Source organism: Gouania willdenowi, chromosome 5 (assembly GCF_900634775.1).
Source record: "Gouania willdenowi chromosome 5, fGouWil2.1, whole genome shotgun sequence".
Lineage (NCBI taxonomy): Eukaryota > Metazoa > Chordata > Actinopteri > Blenniiformes > Gobiesocidae > Gouania > Gouania willdenowi.
The window spans coordinates 7,998,001-8,022,248 of record NC_041048.1 but is presented as its reverse complement, the minus strand read 5'-3'; the positions used below and the strand labels follow the sequence as shown (position 1 = coordinate 8,022,248).

General features: G+C 38.2%; 1 protein-coding gene across 2 annotated transcripts in view; it reads right to left on the bottom strand.

Moving 5' to 3' along the window:
• LOC114463370 (metabotropic glutamate receptor 4-like) overlaps positions 1-22,350 on the bottom strand; it is a 222,398-nt gene extending 200,048 nt beyond the window's left edge. For both annotated transcript variants that reach the window (XM_028446900.1, XM_028446903.1), the window contains exons 1-2: positions 22,307-22,350; positions 16,693-17,426 (exon numbers count right to left, since the gene is read on the bottom strand). The gene's annotated coding sequence lies outside the window, so the exon portion shown is untranslated. The remainder of the gene's footprint in view (positions 1-16,692; positions 17,427-22,306) is intronic.
• Between the last annotated feature and the right edge of the window lie 1,898 nt (positions 22,351-24,248).

Sequence of the window (24,248 nt, the reverse complement as noted above, 5' to 3'; positions counted from 1 at the left end):
CACTGATGAGATCAGCCAAATGTTCGGTGACAACCTTCATTTTGTCTTGACGACAATGCACACTCACATCAAGTGAAGCGTTACGTAATGCTTCATGGCTTTGTAAAGGCACTCGCTGCTCTCAGGTTGTGACTATTAATCATGCAATTTACCAAAACAAAAGATAGTGTTGGCTTTTAACATTTACAAATATGCGATACAAAGCTCACGATAACAATTATCACATGATATGACAATACTGCGATTATTGATACATTAGTCAGAAATCAATCTGCGATAATCTATGACATAACAAGAAAAAAAAGATTAAATGAAAAAATACAATTTTTATTTTACATCTCTGAAAGACAATACATTGAAAAAGTGTCCTATGAACAGTGACACTATTTTAGTGCAACATTTCTGTAAATAAGTGTCAACATACCAACATAAATGAATAAGTATCTCCAATAGTGCTTTCTGTAAATAAAAAAATAGGGTGTTTCTTACCAGTGACACCATTATAGTGCAACATTCCAGTAAACAATATATTGGTTCCTTCAACAAACAGAAACTAAATTTCTGTGAAGATGTACCTGCACATTTTAGTGAAAAAGCAGAAAAGGTTTTGGAGAAAAAAAAGCAAATCGATACTTAGCGGGAGCATATCGATAATCGATCGTGCGGAAAAATATCGCTATATATCGAGATATCGTCACACTCCTAGTTACAAACTGGTAAAAGCCAGTGTGAGCTCATAGTTTTTCAGTTCACGTTTTGGGATGAATTTAATAGTTTTAAAGGTTGGAAAAAACAATCATGCTATATGAACTATTTGTCTTTGACTAATAATCTAATTAGGAACTAATGAGGACAGTAAATAAATGTTGAGGCACTAATTATAGGTTTCATCTCTGATATAGTCATAAAATGACTTTTGTAATTGAGTTGTTTTTTTTAATCAGAAGGAAAAGGTTATTAGCCTTTTGGGTACTAAAGATCTGCAAATACTGTATATGCAAAGGAATAACTTCAGAAAAACTGTGTCCCCGACTCCTAAAAAAGAATACATAGGGTGCTTTCACACCGGTTTAGTCCCGGACTCGATCCGAATAGGTGGAGGACAGCTGATAACCTTGGTTTGGTTCAGAGTGCAACTTCTGATCTGCTACAAAAAGCCTCTGGAGTAGAGATCTCTCTGTAAAAAAAACCAAACCTGAAGAAGAGTCTCTCGTCTATGAATCAAAGCAAGCGCTTAAGAGTGCGCAGAAACTTCTTCCTTCTCCATTTGTTCTTTCAAAACATTCAACAATGGAGCAGCAACAAGTTACCATGCTTTTGGTTGCTTCAATGCCCTGTTTTGTGCCATTGCTGGTTCTCCTGACTCACAATGCCATGCACTCCACATCATCTCAGATACTTCCTCTTTTTAGGCCACGCGGAGCACGGTTGCGTTCACAGCGTATCTAATCGCTCTCGATTTCTATCTGAGCAAACAAATCCTAGAGCATTTTAATCACTCTAGGATTTGTTTGCTCACATAGTCCACCTCGAGTTGGCGGTGTGAACACTCAAAGAAAGTCTAGAGCGGATCAAACAGGCAAATTCTAGAGCGATTCTTTCTGCTGTTTCCAATCAAAGTCGAGAGCCAAACAGAGCCAAACCCAGGTGATAAAAATAGCATCTATACTCCGCCCATTGTGAAAGCACCCTTAGATAAGTAGGAAAATTACAGAAAAGCAGAACAGCTTCCTAAAAACTAATTTCTGAGAAACTCATTAGATTAGGTTCCCTTTATTTGATATGGAAATCACAATTACATTAGATACCCAGATGTATTGTTTTGAGTGAATGTTAATCATTGTTTATGAAGCTTGATCAAACATATGGCACATCTCGTCGTGTAATTAATAAAAACGTATATAATTCTATTTACCAGATAAATAATTATCTAATTACTGTCACCATTCCACATACAGTAGCTATTTCTGATATGATGCACTGACGTCAAACACTAAAGAAAGGCCACTGATCCTCCCTTGAGGTCCCACACCTCCGATACTGGATAAGTTGGACCAGTAGATTCTATTTCTAAAACTAGAGCACTCGGAGAGCGCAGGCCTCTGCCAAGTACAGCACGAGTACCGGGCAGGACATACACACAATGCACTTCCCTACCACTACTACATCACCCATAAGCCACTACACATTACCCATAAGCCACCGAACTTAAAGGAGCAGGCTCGTTCACAGCTCCTACATTCAACTTTTGGTATTTTCTCATTTTTGGTAATCCAGATCATCACCAAAACTGAATCACCTGTTCCTTGTCCCATTATCAACATTTCCTGAAAATTTCATCCCAATCTGTTTTGTCATTGTCACAATTTTTAGTAACAGCCAACAAAGAAGAGATAAAACTGCACCAGTAAAACATGAACTAAATCAAAGTTTCTGCAGTTTGCAGTATGAGAGGAAACAATATAGTGGATGTGAATTTGTTTTTACACATTATGAGGTTTTGGTGATGCATTTACTTGAAATATAATCTGAAGTGTTTTATTTTGAAAAGTAACCCGATATTTTATTGCAGAGTACGTGCTTAATTTCCTGTTTAGCTTCATTTGCTCTGTGCTGATTGATGCGTCGTGCTCCGGTGTCCGCCAGAAATACAAGCCCTGCGTATATCTGGCGGAGGGCACCGGACTACCGCATCTGGGAAGGAGCAGACACGCACCGCAGCGAACCCGGTGGAAATTAACACATAGACTAAAGTGGAAACCTATCAGCTCCGGTGACACGGTGGTGACGTAACGCAGCGGAGCCGCATCCAGTGGAAACTGGGGGTTAGAACAAATTCTATTTACACAACACATTTTTATGTGCTATAAAAACTACCTAAATTTTACCGTGATATAACTAGTCCAACATTCTGATTTTATAAGCTCACGTGAACTCAATTTATGCCATAACCTGCTTCAGATATTGAAGTAGTGTTTCATCTGTGCTGTAGGTTTCACTTATTTTACTCATCTACCAAATATTACTGTGAGAAACATTTTTTTTTTTTTTTTAGCAAAGCTTTCCCTAACTCTTGCAAAGCATTTTTGTGGGAGTCTGTACATATAATGGACACATGCATAATGGGCATAATTTGAGTATCACTGCATCCGTGTGTCCAAACTCATGCTTTGTTTTACTGGAATTTTTTCCACTTACTGGAGAGGATGAATAATTTCTAGCATCATACATTTTCAAGCTTCCGATGAAATCCATCCGTGAATACATTAAGGAATCCCTGGATGCACTACTCAAGTGAGTAAACACTGCATTTTGCTCTGTTAAGTGTGGTCTAAAAAGACACAATATCTGAGGGAACAACGCAAACGGCAATTGCAGATAATTGTGTTTTCTTCAACAAGGCGTGGATGCCAAAACAAGTAATTGCACGATCACCGAGCAATGTAGTGTTATGTGTTGTGTCCGGGAAACAGGGCCGTACATAGTGTAGGTGTTTAAGACCAGTGACATATATGGCTTTAGTGCTCCTCATAAATCTTTCACTGCAGAGACTTATAGTTCACAGGGCTTGTTGCGTTTTGGCTAATATTTCAGCAGCATCTGTCTCTCAAATACTGTATTTTGCTCCAAATTACTGTAGTGTGCCTGTTATTAACAGAAGGATATAAGGGACTGTAGGCAGATATTTAGGAGGTTACCCTGGCCTAAAACAGAACAATGAATCCCTGGAGGGTTGTTGATTAGTGCAGCAGTGATCATGCATCAGTGTCAGTGCAAAGGGTCGAGCCAGTGCATGTGCTGGTTTATTACTTACCCCTTTTCACAGGTTTTTATCAAATATAAAGAGTTCAATATCTAAGCCATTATTGTCCCTTTTTGGTGTGTTCACATACTTTTCCACAGTTTAATAGGAGGATTACACAGTTTGGAGAATAAATTGAAAAACATGGGGTTAATGCAAGATGACAAATTACAAATTAATGATGCTGGTCGTCATCTGGGACCTGCTTCAAGCTAAAAGTGCAAAGTACCGCCCATTTTCACTGGTTTTTGTCAAACATAAATAGGCAGCATGAGTGTGTTTGCATTGCATTTTATTTGTTGTTGCCACAATTACAAAAATCTGTGCAAGCAGTTTAAAATGTCATGAGAACAAGTAGGTTTGAACACTCAAAGACTGCCAACATAAATGCTTCCATTTTGGAATCTCTCAAGTCCAAAAGCTCGTTGGTTACTGCCTGCTCGCAAGTTCTTGGCTGTGTTCGAAATTGCATACTAACATACTACTCCTACTCAGTTTGACGTCAAAACTAGTACGTAGTGCGCTCAGTTGTATGTAGTTTGAAAAGATTGAATACACAAGAAATACCCAGATGTGTTCTGTATCGGGACAATTTTGAAGTATGCACAGAGCGCATACTAGTCATACTCAACCGCCCCATGATGCAGTGAGAGCGCAGGGATTTCCAGAAGCGTGAGCGGTGGGCAAAAATCACATACTACTGTCTTTCTGGCCGCCTTCTACTCTTAAAGCTGCTGTTCGTATAATCCTCTCTCCCATACCGGTATATTTTCGAAACGCTCATAGAAACTTTTTTCACAATATAGACCAGTGACAAATGTATGGACTTTATCTTGTGTTATTGGAGATTTTCTGGTTTTTTAGAGACTTTAACATGAATGCACGTATCACTCTAGTTACTGTCCGGAGCAACACGGCCCCGCACAAGTGTTCATAGAAAGATCTCTGATTGGCTGAAGTCCAGCGTCACGCTCATGGATTTATAAATGTAATTTTACAGAACCACGAGAAGTAGAATAGCTTCACTGTCCACTCAGAACACTTTGATGACAATATGCTCAAAGATTTAAAGCTTTAAACATGTTTATAAAGGATTCCTTACCTCTTTAGCACTGAAAGAATATCTGTAATAATACGTGAATATCTGTAAAAGTCAGGTTTTTCTATTAGCTCAATTCTATGTCATCCAGATTTCAACTAAATGCATCATGCAAATAAAAACTAGGTGAGAAAATACATCATGCTCAGAAAAGTGCTACAAAATGAACAGAAGAAAAGCCACAATCAATCGGATATAATGTACCAAAAGCCCCATAAGTGTTGCGCGTCATCGGCGCGCAGCAGTAGCGTCAACTCACCACAAGTTTTAGCTTTCTACTTCTTTTTTTTTTTAAACCTACTACTTTTTTTTCTGGACACCTCTGAGAGCAAAATGTAAAATGGTCCTGAGACCAGCTTCAAGCTAAAAGTCAAAAATTCCCTTTTGAAAACAAAAGCATATGTTCTTGTCTTCCATTAGTTTTTTTACACTTTTGTGAATAGGGCTTTTGTTTTGAAGTTAACTGGAAGTTTTCTCAGTAGCACAATGACGGGTCTCTGCAAAATGTCAAAATGAAATGTGTATACATGAGTTTTATAGATCAAATGACCACATGTTGATATTCTACTTGGTCACTTTCTTGCTTAAAATGAAATATACTTCAGTAGGAACAGTCATCATTGGTCATAATCTTAATCATACTTATGGTATATAGTAGACAACATATACTCATTGAGTTTGTAGTATAGTACGGAGTATGACATTTCGAACACAAGCGTTGTTTTTGTTTTTTTCCATGACTGCACATCTTTACAACTATGAACCAATCAGAACACTGGAACAAAATTTGATTGACAAAGAAGCCTCCAATCAGAGGTCGAGCAATGGAAGATCTCATAATGTTAAAAGCTCACAGTGCTGAACAGTTTTTAATTAAAGCTGCTCATTTTTGTCAGATGAATGCACAGGGTAGGCCTTTAAGATCAATAATTTGAAGATAATTTTCTATAAAAAAAAAGATGTAAAAGGTTGGAATTGTCACTCAGAAGCTTGTTTTGAAAGGTATCATCCCTCGTTGCTTTAATATAAAGAAAGCAGGAGCGTCTATAGAGTATATTTATAGCTGAAAGCAGGTGGTGTTCACAGCTTTTGCAGAGCAGCAAAGTCCAACAAAGTTCAATTCATCCATTCCAACCAACAGGTCAATTACTGTCTGCATACACAATCAAAAGACAAGAAAGGCTGGCCCGACTGACTGACTGTTGATTTTTGCGACAGTGCTGTGGTGCCTCTGGCCACTAGGGGCGCTTGACATGAAAGTTACAGGTCTAGCGCCCCTAATGGCCAAAAGTTACACGGTGTTGCTTTAATAATAAAGCCAAAAAGAAATCAAGGCCGACTGAATATTACCGGTGCCATTTTTTGTTTTTCCAGTGTTTTGATTGGTTAGATAATTGTGAGATAGTTGTTTAGATCTGCAGTATTGAGTGTGAGCTGATGACTAATAATAATAATAATAATAATAACTGATTTTGTATAGCGCCTTTCGACACTCAAAGCCCTTTGCATTGCATTATTCTTTCGCTCTATGCTACAGAATCTGATCTAGCATACATAATTTGTTTTGCCCACATAGGATTGTGCCACGAATATAACACTATATTTTTGTAATTTATAACAACATCATAGTGCAATAATGAGAATTAACTCATTGACTGCCAAAGACGTCTAACGACGTATTTTGGTTTAGTAACGTTGACTGCCAAAATGTTTTTTCGGCTGGGGTTGCTACTAGAAGACAGTGTGACGAAGCTCTCCTGTGAATATCGAGTTTATACAATGATGTAATGACCAACTAGTGACATGTAGGTGGCAGCAGCGCTCCTTTGTATGAGCAATCACCTGTGATGGGCAAAGCTCAGAGGGAGAGGAAAGGAGTTTGCAAGACAGAAAATGGCGCTACAGAGTTGATGCTTAAGTTCCCACTAGCTCACACTCAACCACAGAATGTGTGAAACTAAGTGGACTGTTAAGAGTGTCGCGATGGTGAGGGAAAAAGATCAAAAAATGAGGCAAGCGGTGACACATGTCCGGGAGGATGAGGAAGTTGCGTGTTGGGAGACTGACGGGGGGAGAGACTTGGAGGAATGCCAAAATACAGTAAGAAATCCATTCAATTCTGACATAGATAGCAAAATAATAATAATAATTTTGCCATCAAAAGCCTGGTCTGTTGTTTTATAGTAGGAAACTAATGTTGAGGTGTCACTAAATTCACTCTATTCAACTGCTGATTACGGAAGAACAAAACAAGCTAGAAACAAAATTATTTTTTCTGATGAAAGTAGAGAGTAATCTTTCAGTTTGTCATAGTACAACATATTCTGTGGGTCTTAAAAAAATCAGTGAAAATCATCTAAAATGCCTGGCAGTATGGGGTTGGCTGCTCTGAAAATGGCTGGCAGTGAATGAGTTAATTGCCTATATGATTACAAAAGTCGGGCTTAAAACCAAGCTGGAAGGTAACAAAACATACATTTTAAATAAGAAATGATGGTATTTATTCACAATGGGGGAAAAAACCATGTCAACACTTAATTTAAATGAGTGTCATATGTAATGTTAGAGATGGTTACAGTATAAGTTCAGTGGAGCACAAACAGGGTCCATCTTGTGTGCAGCATAATCATCGACAGCATGGTGAGGTGTATGATAATCATGCTATTTGTGTGATTATTTGGCCCTCCTATATGATGTATGATAAATAATAACAATAAAGCAAGCAGTTTAAATAAATAAACCATTACGTGAAGCTGCCTGTCACTCTTGGTCAGATAACAGACAGAGAAAAATGTGCAGCCATGAACTGTTTGGGTAGACAGTGAAAGAAAGACTCATTTCAACACTCTACGGGCTGCTGTTTTCCAGACGTAGAGTAATTGAATTCCACACAATGATACACTTGTCATTTTCACTACGACCGGTGTAATGAATACTAGTGGATTTTTCTCATCGTCACCTCCCCAACCCTTAAGAAGTGGTAAGAATGATCCCCTTAAGTGTTACTGTGTACATTTTTTACAATATTTTTTATAGATCAAAATCTGACCCCAAGGATATCTGCCTCCAGAAAATGATTTTCAGAAAACTGCTGACCAAATTTTAGTGTCAGGCACTTTGGTTATTTGTTAAATACAAAAATAACCCCTTGATAATGAAACTTTGACCTGTTCTCTAGCGCCACCATCAGGCCAAACTTAGAAATAATTTATCATGAATAGTTTTCATCCAGATCTTCTCAAATGTATTAACAACATTAAAGCCCATAAAAGTACAGTATGAATACACACACATACACATCCATGCCTATGGTGTGGGAAAGTTCTGAGAATATTAATATGCACATGTTAGCGCAATTAAAAAACATGATTTAAAATTTCTATTTTGACTTTTTTTTGGATCGATACGATAATCATGTGGTGAAATATTGTGATATATTGCCGAAATCATTTTTTCCTACACTTTTAGTCATAGCTATCACTAGTTGTACTGAGGTACAACTCAATGTTTCCTGTTCTAATGTCTCATATTGGTTTTTGAATGATAAACATTGAGTGGGGTCAAATTGACCCCAAGGATATGAGAGGGTTAATGACTATTATATGTTCCAAATGTTCAACAGGCTGATGCAATACAGGAGAATCACTGAAATCAGCACATGTTGCTCAATACCTGAGAATAATAAGAGGAGAAATCACAGGTGATCATGATTAAAAATAACAGTCAACAGTTCTCATCTCTGCCCTCAGTGTATACCAAAAACACAAACCTCTGCAGCTCCCTTATATATGACAGCTATAATTTCCTGCTGAGAACAGAATATTTTTAGCTGCTTCCCGTTATTGCATTTCACACAGGTGCTGTCTGCATATACATTGGTTTGAGGCTTTTCTTATTCCCAGGTGAGCACAGTGGTAGACAAGCTGTGTGATCTGAATATGTAGGTTCAACGGCAAATATCAGGGGCTTTACTTTATTTTGTGAGATTTTCAAATGGCTAATTCCAAATACATCCACTTGCATTATTAATGATGCAAAACCAGCGTGGAAACCACATTGTTTGAATATATATATAAAAAAAAAAGCTTTAAGCATTCAAAAGGAAAACACAAATTGTAAAGCTGCAATGAGAACAGCCATTACTGAAAGTGCATGGATCCCCTGTTAATACTGTTTATTGTTGTTATCTTATATTTGAAATGAACTGATGTTTTTCCTTTTTTTTTTTTTTTTTTTTTGCTTTTTAAAAAACAACCCCCCCATCCCTACCCCCCACCCAAAAAAAATAAATAAATAAATAGTAAATAGACAACAAATGACAACAACAGCTTAAAAGTGGCTTTTCAATTAACACCAATAAATTCTGCAGCCTTATGGAAAATTTCCACCAGGATAGTTTGCAAGGGGTCAGAGGTGTCTTTCTACCATTTGATGCATTTCAGGTGCAGATGGTAACAAAAAAAAAAAGCTGTATAAGATGTACAGCCAATGTGACTGTGCCCATAGCAAGGCAAGACAAGTATGTTTTTAGTTTCAACAAAGCACTAAAAAAAAGTGTAACCCAATTTCGGGTGTGTTTTTGGGTTGATTTGTAGTTATATTGTGTAGTTGTGTACAAAACACCTTTTAGTTTTTGTAATTTTTTTTTTTTTTAATCTTACCCTTATAAGAATACTTTTTATTCCCATAATAATTTGTATTATTATGTTTTATTTAACCTTTTATGACAGTACACTAAGCCATACAGAATTCAGAAGCTTTAAATTGCACTACTTTGTAAAATACTATTGTTTTGTATATGGTTTTCTTGAATGTTAACAGTTGAAAATGTTAAATGTGTATAACAGTCTACTAAGCTATGCACAGTTTACAAAGCTTACGTTACATTACTTGTAATAAATAATTGCATTTCATTTTGGCTCAGTTCTATTGTGAAAGTATTGAGGTTGCCCGCCCAGGGAGTAATTGGTGTCAGAACCACCACTGTCTAAAAGCATGAATGAGAAACAATTTCACCCATTGCTGACATCTCAGCATGCATCATGTGAACTAATAGACTCAAACATTGCAGGGGGCATCGATAGACTCGGGGAAAAGGTAAATTTAACACCGTAAAAAATTGACACTTAAAAATCGGAGATGCTCTCGAACCCTGGTGTAAGATAATGTGCGTAACGGACTGCGCGGATGATAAGTGCACTCATTTCACACTTCATTTCACACAATGCCTTCCTGTGAGGAATGAGTGTGTGTGATGAGTGCGGAAGTACACAATATTCTTCTGCATCTTTTTGTCATTGTTTTTGTGTATGGATAGTAAGTGTGAAGCAGAGTGCAAGACTTAATCATATGTCTGAATCCAAGTAACAGAACTGACACTAGCCAACAAAAGTCTCCTATTAGAAAATGAATTACTCAAAATTTGAAAAGCATGTTTGAATCCAATTTGTATAATTTGAGACAAAACTGTTACTGTATTTTCTTTTCTGTTTTTTTTTAATGGTTTTATCTCCTGAATATTCTGTATTATGTTCTCAAAATATATCATAAGGGCATCAAATTCTCAAGGATTCATGGTAAACGTTCACTTTTTCATTTTCACTTTTGGCTACCTGGTATTTATTTTTTATATATATAAATCCTGTGTTTGTAGTGTGGCCATGTTTTACATTTCCCCTGCCTTTATCATGGAACTGTTTGGGGAAAGCTCCTCAGTGAGCAGATGGCGTCTGCTGGAAGGAAAGTGAAGCTGGAACATATCCCTAGCAATCCAAGCTCAAGTGTTTCAACAAAAAAAGGCAAATGGAAGGAGGGAAATCTCATGGGAATTTGACCAATAGGTTGTTTTTGGGAAGGAATGCACAGGTTTGTGCATTTCTGCAGGGATCTGTGTCGCAGCTACAGTAGAAGCAGAGAATACCTGGGAGTGGCCACGATGGCTGTCCCTCTATCGCTCTGATTCTTTCTGTTTTCCTTCGAAATAATGTGTATCGTTTATCGATATAGGCCCTAATGTCAGCATTATTAAATGTCAAGACCTATTTGTATTGCTTTTAAACAGCTAGGCTAATCTGCAGTTTGCTGGTGGGCACTAAAGCACTATAAAGCAGAGCATGAAACAATGCTACATATCTTTTTTTATCACTTAGACCCCAGCCCATCACTGTTCATTTTGTTAACTAACAGAAAAACTACATTTTATCAAGCAACAATAACACTATGAATAATGAAGAAAAATGCATTTGAATGAAAACTATATCAAAATATTTGGGCAAAATGTTCCATGTTAGCTGTGCCGTATGACCAGCATAGCAGCAGTCCTGGAATCTTCCTCATTTTTATTTCACATGGTGATGAATGATGATGGTATTTCCACGCCGTTACCACAGAAAGGTAAAAGTGCCCAGTATGTTTTATGAAAATAAAGTGCAATCAACTTCGAAGCTAAAATTTATTGAGAAGTGAGGTAGTTTAAAGGGCCAATGTTAAGCAAAATCGACTTTTCTGTGCTTTAAATATCATAAAAGTGCTATTTGTGCGTCATACACAAGCCCAGAATGTTTATTTCATTGATTCCCTCAATCGTTAGTTAGAGGGTGATTTGCTCCTTTCTTACTGCAGGGTGAGACCAAACACCTCGCTCCAATTTGATGACCCGTTCCCACTTTGATGACGAATTTGACGCGGCACTGAGCTGGAGAAGCCACGCCTCCAGGAAGCTCTCTGCCATGATTGACATGTAAACAGACACACGCCCACGAAGGTGAGTATGTCAGCGTCCTTCGCGCAGTGCTATGTATGTATTTCTACAGTCTACCTATGTATGTACCGGCGAACGCCCCACCCCCACGCGCTGTCTCGTGTTTATACAGCAGCATGAGCTCAGGTACAGAGTGGGTGGGAGGAGGGCGGGCCGCCCTCTGGCCCTACGTCACTGTGCGGGGAGGAGGAAGTTAGTGTCCCGTCTATAGACACGCCCACTCATGAATATGCAGAAGTAGGCCGCAAATCAGCCTGTTTGTGTAGAGTTGCTCAGAAAGTGACTTTTCAGAGGCTAAAACTCTGGAAAACAGGCGAGTTTTTAGAACAAATGGAGATGGGTGAAAAAAAGCATGACATGAGACCTTTAAAGTGTCAAATTACAAAAGTTTAACTTTAACTTCCACAACAGATTCGGATTCTGTTAGGTTCCTTAATTTTCTCTCTTTTTTTTTTACAGAAAAGTATACATCTATAAAAGTGCACGGTATGTTAATAAAGTGCAATCAACTTCTGAGCTAAAATTTATTGAGGAATGAGGTTGTTTAACAACGGCTTATGTGTTTTACTGACACCTAGTGCCCAGGTGTTTACATGCTATGCATATGTTTGCATGATTACATTTTTTCATAAAGAAACATGATTAAAAAATTGATTTGGAAATGTTTTGGATTGATACGATAATCGTGCGGGGACATATTGCCGAACCGATTTTTTCTTAAGTCATAGCCATCACTTAGTGAGGTACAACTCAATGGTTCCAGTCGTAATACCAAATGTCCTTAATTGCTTTTTTCAAAAATGTCATCAAAAAGTTCTTCTCGGGTTTCCATGGATACGGTTGATGATAACGGAGTGAAAATGAAAAGTGTCGAAAATCATCAATCGAACCTGCATTACAACAACAAAAACTAGCAGAACTAGAAAGCTAAAATTTTTCTGCTTTATTAAGCAATACACACTTGAAATTTCAGAGGATACATTTTTTCCTGAAAAGAATATGTTAAAAAGTATCAGGGCCTGACATATTTTCCCCAAATGTGCTCCTAATAAAAATGTGGCCCATATTGATACACTCAGTTTCTTTGTTGAAAGGTATTGAATCCAAACTACATTTGTTGTGTGAAAGGTGGGACAAGCCAGTAATTGATCCAATAGGAAGTAAGCTGATTGTGTTTGCTGATGTAAGACAGCTCATGTGTTCTTAATAATTGATCACATCAATCTCTGTGTGTATTTACAAACATTAATACCATCAAATATCACTTTGATCAATGGTAATTTGATCATTAAAAAATGCATAAATTATTATGCTACATATTAGGCAACGTTCACACGAGGTTTTAATGCTCAATTTGGATATTTTTGAAAAATCTGATTTTTTTTTGTGTGCTTGTTAATATTTACACATTAAATGTGTCTTCTATGTATAATATGATAAATATGTATTAATTTTAAGAACACACTCTTCTTCCATTGTCTACTTTTATTCTAACATCCTCCACAGGGGATTCCCCCCTACCTGCCGCTCCGTCTGGGATACAGAATTACGACGCTATCGCATTTTAGATAGAATGCGACCTGGCCGTTCAGTGAGCAGTTGCATTGCAAAATATCAGGAAAAGTATTAGATTTATATCCACATATGGATGCGGCCTGGGTCAGATTTGAAAAATTTGCAATTGTACTGTTCACATAGACATGAAAAAATCAGATATGGGCAACAAAAAAAAATAAAAAATCGGAATTGACCGGCAGTGTGAACATAGCCTTAGTCGACTAAAATCTTAATTTCATTTAGTTGACTAAAACTAGACACCTGATGACATTTTAGTCAAAAAACTATGACTAAAACTCAGTCAGGTGTAGCTGTCAAACACTGCAGCCCATCAAATATTAAAGAGATCTTAGCAGCAGGCAAAGCAGTAATCTACTGCAGTCAGCACTTGCTCAGAAAGAAAAGCTAAATCTGACTCAGTTTGAATAATCCTCACAACTTTACCAGCTACAATCTCAACCCAATATTCCTCCCAATCTTCCTCCAGGGTTGTTCGAGGAAGCTCTCTCGTTAAAACCAGCAGGTAAGCAGTCATTCACTGCAGCAACACACACACACACACGCCAACAGGAGTAATCCAACATGAGACCCAACATGGAGCCATAGCTAGGAGCAAATTAAAATCTTCCTTTTGCTGAGTCACACTCTGGAAATAATTAGCCACTGATATTAAGACCATTTCCCCATCCTTGGCTGCAAGTTCAGGAGTAATGCACATAATGGGTTTGTATGGTCAGCTGTAATCATATCTGCACCTCCCCACGTGTATAAAAGCTTTGGGAGTAAGGAAGCACACAGCTAATTACCAGTCCCACACAAATGTACCTGGGGGAGCAACCTACAAATAAAAGCCATTTTTTAAAACCATACTTTCAACGAGCGTCTATTATGAAGCTTTGCTGAAACATTGAGGGGTTTTTGTGTGTTTGTGCCAATTAAAGGAGCATAGGTCAGGATGAATAAATAAGACTCTAGTGACACGACAGCCATTACGATAACTGGAGAGCTCAGACAAGCCGTCACGGGAGCGCGCGTCAACTCTTCACGGCAAAGCAGCTGACACATATCCGTCAATTCTCCCATTTTGGCTGTATTTTACCCTCTTTCCTGCCATCCTCCCATATTAGTATTCGCCCATAAATACCCTGTATTTTAATGTAATAATAATAAAAAGATAAATAAATAAAAACATTACTCTGCCTCTCTAAACTGAACGCTGTCATTAGCCTCGCGAGAACTGCCACATGCAGTGGCCTGGGTGGCAGTTCTCGCAAGATTAGTGCCGACAACAGGAACAAACCCGGAAACCACTAAGAACAGAGATGATGAAGATAAGACGGCGTTTCTCCAAAAAAAAAAAAGAACTTGTGTAAATACCTTGGAAAATGGGACAGTAAGTTTACCTTCCTAAAGATGAGCAGGATGAGACACAGTTACTCATTCTGTAGGATTTGATTTTAACATCTTCCACGGGGGAAGAAACAACTTAAGTCACCATGAAAAATCCTTAGTTTTGATACGTGGATTATGTAAATAGATCCAGTGGGTCTCTTGCGCGCACTACCAATAGCTTAACTTTTATTTAGGTTTCTATATTGTTTTAGCTTAACTTTTATTGTGGTTTTTATACAATGCTTTATAAAGTGGCCTTGGGTGACCTAAAAGGCACTGTTCCAGTTAAAATGCATTATTATTATTATTATTATTATTGCACTATTACATTCGCTTGTTACGCCATGCGCATCAGCGCAAACGAACAGACATATGTCATTTGCATTAGGATTGAAAAAGGTTTTAACTGTCAGTTTTGGGTCGGGCTCGGATATGAATATCTGAATAAATGCCGGCCCGGTTCGGTTTTGCTCTGTCGGGTTTGAGTTGAACTTGGACAAAAAAATACGGCTCGATCCGCACTCTAACTGCAAGACCTCTGTAGAAGCAAACAATATAAGTTCGGTCCGCCCCTGTTTACACGACAAAGTTTTGCTTCCGTTTCCGTGTTTGTTTCCAAAAAATTCCGCATTCTCACAGCAATGTTTTCATAACGACCACTGTTTACATCAGGCTTAAAGAGGGATCAGCTTTATTTGGGTTCAGGCCGTTGTCTGACAGCTACGAGCCAGGTCAAGTCTAACTTTGTAGGTCTGATTAAAGCTAGCCTCTGAGGCTCTGAAGCAGTGCGCATGCCCGTGACACAGAAAGTGTTGGTTTCCCTGTTTACACGGAGACGGAGGGTGAAGCGTTTTCAATAACTTCCACTCTGAAGTTAGTTTTTAAAAAGTTCAGTTTTCAATCACCAAAACGCCGCCTTCTTCTTCTTCTTCTTCTTCTTCTTGCCTCTCCAAGCCGTCGAGAACGCGCATCAGCATCATTTGACGTCACGTCCACAGAACTACGTGGGGAATTGCATCACACAGTCTGTTCAAAGCAATATGTGGAAATGTGTGTGGGCTCATTCTTTTTGATTTTGAACGCCTCATCACTCATTAGCATTAAAAGACTTAAAATGAATGTTTATTTTTTTCTCAAATCCTGCTCTATGCTCCTATAACAATATAATATTATATACACTACAGTCCTGTCAAGCGCACAACAAGCCCTACACTACAGCCGTGCATGACTAAGGAACCTTTTAAAGTTTCCTCTGGGGTGCACACAGCACAGCACATAGTGTTTGTCTCACAACAGCAAAATTAACACTGTCTCAGATCTCTCTTCTGCTGCCACTGGGTTACACATCTGCACAGCAGTGTGTGACAATCGATGAAACACACACATGCACACACACCAAACAGTAGCACCCAACCAGGGTGCTCCCCTCCCTGCATGACTCAACTTGTTTTGGAGAATGAGAGGGGGAGACACGATGCTGGAGGTGGGGATGGGGGTGGGCATGATAACGAGCTGCTCTCTTTCTCCTCATCTTTTATTTTACTGATGTCTTTAAGAACAAAAACCTGAAATCACGTTCAAGTATTGATTTTCTGCTTTTTTGTCCTCATCATGCATGTCTGTCAGTGTCATACAAGCCTGCAGCTCCAGCACTTTCAACATGGAGTCTTTCTTTGCTTTTCTCTCTCTCTCTCTCTGTGTGTGTGTGTGTGTGTGTGTGTGTGTGTGTGTGTGTGTGTGTGTGTGTGTGTGTGTGTGTGTGTGTGTGTGTGTGTGTGTGTGTGTGTGTGTGTGTGTGTGTGTGTGTGTGTGTGTTGCTGAGACTTGGAGCTCCACTGCAGCGCAGCGAACCGAACAATAAAAGCTCTGCGCGTAAAAACAATCAATGCGCTCCCCATCATCCAGGGCGTTGTACGCTTTTTAAAGCCAATTCAAACAATTACTAGGAAAAGTCAGTGTTAAAATTTGTTTTTTTTTTTAAAAAAAAACACCCTTGATATGCTTTACTTGATAGGTGCATACTATTATACATTTACATTGTTGCTGTTGCTCAAAAGATCCATCTCGCATTTTTTAACTTACCTGAATCTCCTCTCTTCCAACAATCCTCTTAATAAAGGAGGATGTGAGCCATGTCGGAGGCAGATATCCTATATCTTCTTGTGTGCATCTATTTGCATTAAGTTGAAGATTCCTTTTGCAAAGAAAACAAAAACAAAAAAAAAATCTAAATGCAGTTTGTGGTGGTGAGAATCCTGGAAGCTTTTTTTTTTTTTTTTTTTTACGTGCATCCTCTGCCGCCTTCTCTCCAAAAACCCATTGCGAGCGCTGTCTACAGAAAAGTGGTTCTGAAAGTCTGGAGTCCCAACTTTAGACTGCGTGTAACGCGGGTCAAAAAAAACAAAAAAAAAAACAACAAACGTCCCTTAGAATCACTCAGTAAATGAAAGATTGGATCATATTATTGCAGGATACCAGCGTGCATGGAGACGCGCGTTTCCCACGCCCGGAGGCGAGAAAGCTTAGATAGACGGAGAGGACCGGACTGGACTGTGCGCCCCGTGCGCGTTGCCCGCATGCGTGTGATTGATGTTAAACACGTCGCAGCGCAGCGTCTTTATCAGGGGAGAGATACACCGCCAGTGAACTGGAGGGAAAGGTGTGGGCAGCAGATTAGAGGCTGTGAAGAAGGCAGCACACAGCAGTCATAGTGCGCTGCGCTGCGGCTGAAACCATGCATTTCTCGATTGTTTGACGTCAGTTTTCTTTTTTTTTCTTTTCCCGCTCCAGACTTCAGTGTCGGGGAGATTTTCCACCTGTGAAAAGCAAAAAAAAAACACTCCGTCTCCTCCTAATCTAAAAATGGGGGAAAAAAAATCATCCAAATGTTCCGGTGAATGATTGAGTTTATAAAGCGTGTCAAACAATTTGGAGCAGCTGGTGCAGGATAAACACGCTGCGCCTTTGCCAACTTTCATGTGACGGTGAAATACATCATAAATATAGCATCCAATCGCCTGATCCTTATTCAGGCTGACAACAGAGGAGGTGGTGTTACAGTAACGTTTCTGATATGACGCGTCTGGGTGGACGCACGCGTTTCCGAGAGCTGCTGTGTACGTGCGCAAGTGTTTAAGGTGCTGTGACAAACTCATTAAGATCAACCAGTGAATGGGAAAAATCCAATATGTAACGTGTGGGCGTGCGTGTATAGGTGAGTGGGTGCGTGTGTCCTAATTGTCCAATCTCATACTGCAGAAGAAAAAAGAAAAGTTTTAAACCCGGGCTGTAACATATTCAAGTTAAATAATGGGTCATATTTGGCCCATGTTCTTTTCAAGTGGGCTATACAGTACACAGAGGTGAAAGTAACTGATTACAAGTACTCACGATACTGTAATTTAGTTGCTTTTATTACTTTTTTGAGTTAATTTCAGAATCAGTCATTTTACTTGTAAGTACGTTTTAAAAGAAGTAAAGTATGGCAGCCTCGCTTCCGTGGCCAAAATTGTAGCTTACCGCCATTAAGTGTGGAGTGAAAGAATAATGCCTTCATTCTGTAAAGCGCTTTGATTGTCTATGATAAAGTAATTTGTTATATTTCTGCACCCAACCATTACTGAGTAAATTATATTTAGTTTTGTTTTGAAGTACCCAATGGACATTGTGAAACTACGAAAAATAAATAAATAAACCGCACCAAAACAGCATTAAAGGCCTGTCATTTTCACAGTTTTAGAGTTAATAAATTTAGCTATATGTCAGAGACTGATATATTTTTTCAAATTTTCAATTGAATTTATTTGTTTTATTTTATTTTTAAAATAATTCTACATTTTGACAAACATTTCATTTTCTACAGATACCTTTATGGAAAATAAATAAAGTTCCAGTTGTGCAAGGTTTGGTCTCTTCCTTTTTTCATACATGAGATGTTTACTGTATGCAAGTAACTGTGGCAAGACTTATTACCAAAAATAAGCATGGGGGTGAAAGTTACTATAGTAACTTTTACTTTGAGTACTATCTAATTAAGCTACTTTTTACTTGTACTTGAGTATTTTATGTACGACTTATCTGTACTTGTACAATTTCAATCAAGTAACAGTACTACTATCGGCCAACGATGACACCCTGATTTTACTCTATATGTAAAATCTTGCTTACAAAGCATGGAGAATCATCTCAAGAGCAAATAACTAATTCAGTGGTTCTCAAACTGTGTTTGACATCATAACAGGGACCGCAGGAAAAACTTTTTTTATGTACTAAAATATACGAATGCACATTCTATACTATTTTCATGAGTTTTGAAGAAGAATAGTGAAACAGTTTTTAAAGATTTCAAAGGAGAGGGAGGTGGTTGGTGAAAATATGACACCATCCAAAGGTGGGCGGAACAGGAAAAGTTTTAATACCACCGACCTAATTGAACACCAGATAACAAAATTCTTCTGGTCCATATCTGGCATGTTCATCCGGCCCACATACGGCATAGAATGATGGCATTTGAGCCAAAACCTGTTCACAACCAAGCCATCACAATGCTAGATGTCAGCCAAGAACAGACCAAATAGAAAGGATACACTGTACAGTATATGGAGTTGGGACCACTTTTGGCTCACATTCAGATTAGTCGATGCTAACCTGCCATAATTCAGCCAAAACCGCCCCAAATATGTTTCAAGAAAACTAGCCTACATTTGCAGCATCATATGTCAGACTCACATCTATTCTGTATGGGCCAGAAGAATGCCAAAAGTTCCGGATCATTGCAGAATGTGGTCCACATCCCTATGCTGGATTCAACATTCGGCATGGAATAGAATGGTTTTATACTAATTATTCTTTGTATTTCCTTTCACTGTTATTCTGTGCAAGTTATTGCTGCATGGATGCTGTGACGAGCTGATTATGGCCCTATTTAATATTCTGATCTGTCGATTTTGAATGAAACTGTTATATTCCATAAAATAACCTGGTTGGCTGATAACCATCACTACAACAGTTCAACAACCCAAACATATCAGCTTCATATGAGTATTTGTATTCAAGAAGAATCTACCCCAACATAATGAAGAGAAAATTCAGATTTATAACAAACACAATTCAAACCTAATGGACTATGAAGGTGATGTTCAGAAATGCATAAGAACAAACCTCTTAATCTTTTCAGATATAGGAATACAAAACATACAACATTTCCCACGATTTAGGAGACGGGTTGTCGTTATTCGGCGTTGATGGTGGGTTACAAAGTCAGAGCACTTGAGAAATACTTACTTAAAGGTGCAGTCTGCAACTCTGAAGTCCCTCTCTCACTCTCCCTCCCCGTTGCCCTCTTACCCTGCCCCCAAACTTTCCAAAGTCCCTCCCTCAGAGGAGCTAACAAGCTAACGTTAGCCCGACAGCAACATCACAGTAATATAACATGCTCTGTTAAAAACATTATCCTGCAGCACTTCTCTCTCTCAATGTGCACACATTAATCTAGCAGCAGCAGCAACAACACAGTGTCACTTACAGCAGCCCACACGGAGGCTGCTGCGTATGGAGCTATTATTGTGCGCAACACAATCTGTGTGTCTGTACCTTGATAAGTGTGTGTGTGTTTCTATCCGTGTGTAGAATTAGGATTTGTAAACAAAGTTGTTTGCGTGTAATGTATTAACATCCATATGCGTGTGTCATCAAACCGGGATATTCTATTGGCTGTCTCTGTGCATGTGACTTTTGGAACACATTTGACAAATACAATCTGTAACTTTTCAAGAATTGTATCTCGTGCAATACCGCTAGAAACCAGCAGTGGTCGCTGGTACTAAGTGACAGACCCAGTCCAATCAATCGCCAACTTCATACGACACTTTTTTTTTAACTTATAAGTCAATTAAGTTATAGGTTATACTTTATATAACTATGTTAAATAACTTTAACTTATTAATGAGACACACATTCAGAAAATGTTGTTTGCCAAACAAACCACCTCCAAAAACATAGAAGAAGAGGAAGAGGAAAATGATAGACAAATGCAAAAAAAGTAAATAATCTATTGAGATGTCTTTCAGGAAGAGATTGGGGAGCATCAAGAGCATGACTTTTTACTATCTATCAGGCTATTATGACAGCAGCAATAGACTATAGATGTATAGCCTATATGTCAGCAGCAGAAACTCATCTTAAAAAATTAGATGTACAACAAGGTCAAGGACTAAGAATATGTAGTGGAGCGTTTAAAACTTCCCCAGTTGCAGCAGTACAAGTCAAGATGAATGAACAACCACTGAGACTAAGGAGGTTGAAAATCTTACTAACGTAGTGGATAAATATCAGGGGACATGGAATATCGCATCCCATCAAGAATATATTAAAAGATTGTTGGGAGCATGAACACATATATGTAAATAGTTTTGAGTGTATTGGTGATGTGATCGGTGAACAGGCAGGAGTGACGCAGATTATTTTTAGTAGCATAGTCCCACTGTCAAGTATCCCTTCCTGGTTATTTGCAATGCCAGTGGTAGATTTTGAGATGAAAAATCAACTGAAGAGAATAAAGAAACATCATGAAGTGGGATATGTATCTCTAAAATATCTAAATGACAAACACAATAGTAATACATTGGTTTTTACCGATTGTTCAAAAGACCCTGATATAGGTCACTGTGGAGCAGAAGTGTATATTCCTGCTAGGGAAGTACACATTAAGAAAATATGTACAGACCATCTGTCAGTGCATGCAGTGGAGTTAATAGCAATAATACTGGCAGTGCAGTATACAACAATTTAGAATTGTGAGGAAGGCAGTGATAGGATCAGGTGACTGGGCAGCACTCACAACTATATTATCAATAAAATCTTGCAAGCAGGAGTTGATTTTTAAAATACACATTTTAATGTATAAAATTCATAAAACAGGTCAGAATGTGAGTTTTGTCTGGGTTCCAGCTCATGTTGGAATTGAAGCTTTGAGAAATAGGACATTTTAGCAAATAATAGGTTGAGCAAAGCTGAGGGGAGAACACTAGTTAAGAAACATATCAGAAAAAGGTGGCAAGAATATTGGGAGTTTCAAGAGACAGGTAGAGACCTGTTTGCAATACAGAAACAGGTTGGGGAGGTTTAAAAGGCTAGGAAGGAAGAAACTATATTGACACAGTTAAGGATTGGACACACTGGGTTAAACAAGACACTTAATAAAATAGGAAAACATAAAGATGGGAAACGTGAACATAGTGGAATGTTTGAGTTTCTAGTGGTATTGCATGAGATACAAGTGTTAAAAAGTTACAGATCTTATTCGCCAAATGTGTTCCAAAAGTCACGTGCACAGAGACAGCCAATAGAATGTCCCGGTTTGGAGACACACGCATATCGATGTTAATACAGATGGACAGAATGGATTACACACAGACAACTTAGTTTACAAATCATAATTCTACACACGGGTTGAAACACACACACACACAGATCAGGGTACAGACACACAGATTGGATTACGCACAGACAACTTAGTTTACAAATCATAATTGTACATACACAAACCAATGTACAGACACACGGATTGTATTATGCACACACAAATACTTTTGTTACAAGCTCCATAGCTGCGCGCAAATTAACAACACGTGCACTACCGAGTTCTAATGTCACAATTCTAAATCAAACATAATGTAAATCAAGCAGCAGTAATTACCTTTCAAGCAGAAAAGTTGCTCATTTCATCTTCTACTCCTCCAGAACATACACTGTAAAAAAAAAAAAAAAAAGAAGGCGCTCCAGCATTGGGAAAGGGGCGGGGACTGTGAGCAACAGCTGTCAGACAGTACATCAAACACCATCCTGGCTCTGATTGGTTCTTTTTGCTCAGTCGCGGTGCATTCTGTCTGTTTTTTCACACAAACTACTAGTTTCATGTAAAGCTGTCCTTGCATAGTAACAACTTTAGCATATATGACAAAAAGTCACTTTAATGGACTAGGGACTAAAAATGCTCTTTTAATCTTGAATGCTGTTAAGGCGGCTGAATGACTTCTTATTTGGTCCACTTTGCCACTCCTCAATCCCTGCTTCTACATTAAATTGCTATCATCGTATGGTGGGATACACTCAAGTGACAACATCAATGCAGTGTGCGATAGAAAGGTCATTCCTTTTTAAACCATCAGCTGCTGTTTATGGCGTGATCTGTCATTGAGGAAGAACAAACAGACTAAACTAAGCTTTGAGGAAGCTATAGCCTTGTGCAGCTGCTTCAGTAACCATTTACTTTATCCCTTCTGTGTGAAAGAGAGCGTGCAATATTATTATTAGCAGCATTACTTCTGTTAATCCATCATATAGTACTTTGTTTTTTTTTGTTTCTTTTCAGCTGTGGCATGGAAACGTTTCAATAAACTAAGCCTTGCCCTCATCATCGCTGTCACTACACTTAGTTCTGTGGGATTTCTTCTTTGCACTTTTCCGCATTTATTTTTGCTACATTGGACTAATACGTGGATTTTAGTCTCACTGGCTCAATGCATTTAATGTTTATGATTGTACCAAACTAATGTTGCTATGGTAGAGGTGGGAACAAGTCGCGGCTTCTCAAGTTTCAGGTAAGTCTCAAGTGATGTCACTAAAATCCTGAGTCAAGCCACTGAAGTCCAAGTCAAGTCAAAAGTCCTCAGCTTTAATTTACAAGTCTTAACAAGTCATGAGTACATAATGTACCACAGCTAGTGCCATTTCACAGTTTATTCAACTGATATAAACAATGAATTACTTCAACAGAGTAGATATTTGTCAAATAACAGTGCTATAACCTGATATAACGCTTTTATAAACAAATCAATCCAGCATCTTATTTAGATTTTAAAACTTTCACAGAACCTTTGTTAACTAAACAAACCATAATCATACTGGGAAGTAGAACGAGGTATAAGTTTTCCAAATGAGTTACTAATCACAATATACAGTAATCTTTAAATTCATAGAATATCACTTTTAGAATAATTTTCTCTGCTAGTGTTTTCAGCTGCTTCCAGATTGGCTGTCAGTTTGTTTAAAGGTGGACCAGACCTGTCAATCAAAGTTATGTTTTGAGGAGCTGGTGACACATCAAAAGACACAGCAGCACATTGAGTGAATGTCCAATGTGGGGATGTTGAAAGTAATGAAATAAAACGCGTACAGTAGCTGGGTGTCTAAGTTTAAAGTCATCATATTTGTGACTAAAGTCCAAGTCATGTAACTTGAGTCCACACCTCTGTTGCTTAGACGGAGATATTGTTCCATATGATAATCAGTTCCATTTCAGGTTCCTTACTTGTCCACATAGAAGCTCTGAATTTGCCTGAATGTTTTTTGCATTGTTACCGTTCGTAACTCAATAAGCAACAACTGACTTTTGAAATATTAATATTCAAAACTAAAAATGTGTAAAACACACATCACATCTGTATCTGAACATTTAACAACAGCATGTATTTATTTTGACATTATGAGAGAGAAAACATGAATCATTGAGCAAATTACCAACTAATTCAGATGTAGATATCTCAGTCCCTCCAGTTGCATACACAAAGTCAATAAACTATGCAATATTTGCAGGGCTAACAGTTCCATGGGTTCTATGGTTATATCACATGATCAAA